Source organism: Trematomus bernacchii, unplaced genomic scaffold (assembly GCF_902827165.1).
Source record: "Trematomus bernacchii unplaced genomic scaffold, fTreBer1.1, whole genome shotgun sequence".
Taxonomy (NCBI): Eukaryota; Metazoa; Chordata; class Actinopteri; order Perciformes; family Nototheniidae; genus Trematomus; species Trematomus bernacchii.
In genome coordinates, this window is record NW_022987733.1 from 328136 (window position 1) to 333122 (window position 4987).

The following is a 4987-nucleotide window of genomic DNA, read 5'->3' on the forward strand; positions in this document are numbered from 1 at the left end:
TACTGACGCTCAGCACTTTGAGAAGTCAGCATTTAATTATTTTGGCTGATAGGGAGAGGAGGGGGAGTGGGAGAGAGTCACATAGAGAGAGAGAAGTGGGGCATGAACTCATGTGTTCATCTGTCACTCGATTAGACCTGTCAGACAGGAAGAGGAAAGGCTGACCTCTAGTGGTTTGAGCGGAGTTACACTTTTATTCTTTGAATACTCTTTTTATTGTCATTTTTGTAAACATTCAGACATAACACATATATACAACAACATACACCCGCATACGTACGCAAATGTGTGCAGAATAGTTACATACATCTCTCAATGGGTGGCAATAATCTCACCTTAATCATGTAGCAAGATATCTATGTATATCTTAGCTTACATACCAATTACTTAAATAAAAGCACAGAGAGAACATTAATAAGAATAATACATTATAATGGAGTTGCACCTTTAAAGAAGTTCCTGTGAAGCATGAACAATTTGCAATTTTCTATATTATTAGTATATTATATACTATCCTAAGTGTATAGTATGTCTATGCTCCTGTATGTTAGACTTTTTAAAGAACATTTGTGTTATCCAGAATATTTTATATTGTTTATATTCGATATACTATTTTTTCATTTTCATTTAATGTTTAAATGTGAATTCTCTATTTCACTTTTTAAGTATTTGTATTTTAATGTTGAACACACTTCTGTAACAAAATAATCTATCTATCTATCCATATATCTATCCATCTATCTATCTGTCTATCTATCTGTCTGTCTATCTGTCTATCTGTCTATCTGTCTATCTGTCTATATATCTGTCCGTCCGTCCATCCGTCTATCTATCTATCTGTCTGTTTATCTCTCTATCTATCTATCTATCTATCTGTCTGTCTGTCTGTCTGTCTGTCTGTCTGTCTGTCTGTCCGTCCGTCCGTCCGTCCATCCATCTCTCTATCTATCTATCTATCCATCTCTCTATCCGTCTGACTGTCTGTCTGTCTATCTATCTATCTGTCTGTCTGTCCGTCCGTCTGTCTGTCTGTCTGTCTGTCTGTCCGTCCGTCCATCTATCTGTCTGTCTGTGTGTTTATCTGTCTGTCTGTCTGTCTGTCTGTCTGTCTATTTTATTGTGATGTCTTAATTAGTTGCTTTTAAATGAAGCATCTGCATGTTCTGCAAGGATTGTAAAGGGCTTCATTATTCTAATTTATTTACTAATCAGGATTTTGGCTTCAGATTATTATTTAAAATACAAAAATGCAGTTTTATTGTTTCTACAGTTTAAGTAAATCCACTGTTAAAAAGACAAGTGCATTTTAAAAGTTCAATAACCCAAAGTTCATGCATCCAGTTTAAAAGGTAAACACAAACAGGACGTCTTATGAAAGATATGTGCATGCGTTATTTTACATTTCCCACACAGTTTAACACATGTAATAATCAGATTTATCACATACCTGCTCTCACTCTGTTGTTCTGCTCCATCCCCTGATTGTATGCTTAACGTTAGCTGTGTTTGTTCGCCATAGTTTACAACTTAGTCCTGCCTTTATTCACTTTTTGGAAATGTAGTAATCTTAGGGAGTGATGAAAAAACCTTGAGAGTCTGTTCTTGAAACCACACCCTCCAAATAATTACTTATTTTAATGAATTATAACTCCCTACATGTAGCCTACCATAGCCTGTATGAAAACTACGAACACACGAGCAGTGAGCACAACGGTACTTGGAAGCTAGCCAATCAAACAGCAGCAGAGGGGGCAACAGCCAATCAGCGTTGAGCATGCTCAATGTTGTTTTCCGGGGTACTTTTGATACAATTTAAAAAACTTTTTTCCATCCCAAAATGTATTTATGACTTGATTATTTGTCTGTAAATAATGAGCATTTTTTAATTACAATTTATCGAATCTATTTCCAATAAAAAATGTTGGTATTAGACAATTGTGAAAATTATGAAAACAAGATTAAACGTTATTTTCAAGTTTAATTATATTTGAGGTTTAAGGAAATCTACCGGTAAAAATAATAGTTTGGTACTTGGAAGCTAGCCAATCAAACAGCAGCAGAGGGGGCAACAGCCAATCAGCTTTGAGCTTGCTCATTGTTGTTTTCCGGGGTACTTTGGAAAACTTCTTTTTTTCTAGCCACTGTATAAATTACCTAATGAGTAACATAAGCAAGGATGTTTCAATGGCATTCATTGCCCTAACCCTTATTTGTAGGGGAAACTTACATTGTTACAGCAAAAGTGAAGATAGAGACAAAAGAAAAACACTATTAGATAAAAGGGCATGACACAACCATGAATATTATGGTTGTATTAAGACTTATTCCTCATAGTTAATACTCTATTCTACATATTTGTATATGCCACCCCACTTAGATGGATCCCTATTATTAATATATATTTGACCAGATTTAGGCATTCTATCCATTGATTTGTACTTAACTTAGACTTGTTATATTTCCACTATCACCCTTTTTTGGCTGAACAGCAATCTTACTCAGCATAAATAACGTCTTTGTTTTGTTGTCATAGCTTGTATCAAATCAGGTTTTATTTATATAGCACATTTAAAAGCGATTTTTGGTCGAGCCAAAGTGCTGTACATGTAATAAAAACACAATTACTACAAACACAGTAAACGACAATAAATTACAACAGATATATCTTAAAAACAAAATAAAAATAAAACACACAAAGTCAGTGCCTACTAGTCTCAACCCTTTTGTAATTGTCTCCCTTCCCCCAAATGTTTCATTTCCCTGTTTTCATTTTTCATTTATATCCTTAAGAAACCCCGTAATGTTTTTGCTGAATGGTCTACTTTCTACTTCTCTTTCTGTGTCTCTGCCAGTTCCTTCCTTGACATTTTTAAACCACTTTCACAAGGTCACGTCTTATTGTTTATCCTCTCTTATCAATAAAGGTTTGTCCACTTTCCTCTCTTTAAATTAAAACCTTTTCTATCCCTCCCTGGTTTTGAAGCAGCGTGTCAAATGTTTAGTACATATATAATATCATGACATTAAAGTACCATTATTACTTCCTGCACTTTATAGGCTTGTCATTTAATAAGCAGTAGCAGCAGACAAAAGATCCTGGAGGGAAAATTATTGAATACTTTACCTCCACTGCACATACAGTGAAATTTGACCTCTGCATTTAACCCATCCTAGTAGCATTTGTGCACAAAGAGGATACTATTCCTTAATTTAAACACCGGATACATGTTTAACTATACATCTTCCATTTGTTTATTAACCATCAACAAGTGTTTAAATCATTGTCTGCACTTTACAGATGTTTTGAACCAGATTGCAACCTCTACACTTCCCCTGAGTCTCCACTAGGTGGCAGCAGATACACACTATTAATGTAAAATATGAGCTCTGGAGGGCTTATGAAATGATTGCCTTCCAACACGCAACGCAGTGTTTCTCACTGTACAAAGCCCTCCAGTGTTTGGCATCCAGGCTTTAAAATGAGCCAGAGAGCGGTGTGAGAAAAAGAAGACATGCAATGAGCAATAGTGAGCTCATTATTGGATGGATAAACGTATGGTTTGGTAAAAAAAACAAGATTGTAAGGCAAGGCAAGGCAAGGCAAGTTTATTTATATAGCACCTTTCAACACAAGGCAATTCAAAGTGCTTTACAAAAAATGAAAGACATCAATGATTTCCAAAGTGTAGTCTCTCTACTAGGTCGTCCTCAGACGAGCCCTCCATCGTCGCTTCCAGTCATCCCGGTTCTCCATACATCTGGCCAGTTCATTGGTACTTTGTGCTCCTGCGTCATTCTTGAGTAAGTCCACACATGTTAGTGTGCGACGTCCTCGTGACCGATGCCCGTGTGTTGGTTCACCTTGCCTTTGGCAATGTAGTAGTAGAGGTAGTACTTCTGACCTCTGATGCTATTCAATTGCAAGGACTTTTATAATACAATACAATACAGCTTTACGTTTTTTAAAACCTCAAAACCAAAGTGCTGTACAGTCAATTCAACAAATAAAACATACAAAAAAATCACACAGCACACCTGAAAACAAGTACAAGTAAAAACAATAGACAATTTAAAAGCAACAATCTAAAAGATGTCAATACGCTAAGGAGAAGTCCCCATAATGACTGGCGTCTAAATAAAAATAATGAAAGCTAATTTTGCAAATTTGAACGTTGTTGTGGTTGGACCAAGCCTTAAACAATTCGAACGAAACACAAAGTGCTTTTTGTCTAATGACAGATGCTTCACATACTGCACAGCTTAGTGTGACTGCAGCATCACACACATGCTACCTGACTGCATTCTCCTCTGTGCACCATAGAGATACCAACAACAAACAAAGTTATATAGCATTTGTTTGTTTTTATTTTCTAATCCAAATAATCCAACTTGAGTGTGAACAGAAAAACACCCGAGTTCCCACACTGTCTGCACCTTAGATTGTGACATGTAAGCACTTATTTTATCAGCTCTCTGTTATTGAAAGCCTGCACATTCCTCTGCATGTTCCAATGTGAGCTTTAGCACCTGGGGCCTTTGTGCATGTGAACCACTTTCTTAGAGATATGTTTCAAGTTACAGTTGAGGAGAAGCATGAAAGAAACGAGTGGAGAAACGGGAACAAATACAAATGCTTCCAGGACACAAGGGTCTTTAAATGATGTGGATCATATGCCTCCAATTTGTATTATTACATATCCCATGAAGGAAGTTTCACTCTTGTCCGCTTGTTTCAACACCTGTAGAAGCTAAGCTGATGGAGGGAGAGAGAGAGAGAGAGAGAGAGAGAGAGAGAGAGAGAGATGGAGAGAGAGAGAGAGTAGAGAGAGACGGAGAGATGGAGGAGAGGAGAGCAGAGAGGGAGAGTGGAGGAGAGAGACGAGAGGTGAGAGATTGAGGGAGAAGAGGAGGAGTGAGAGAGAGCTTTGAGGGAGATGGAGGAGAGAGCGGGAGAGAGGAGAGCTGAGAGGGGAGGCTGGAGGCTGGA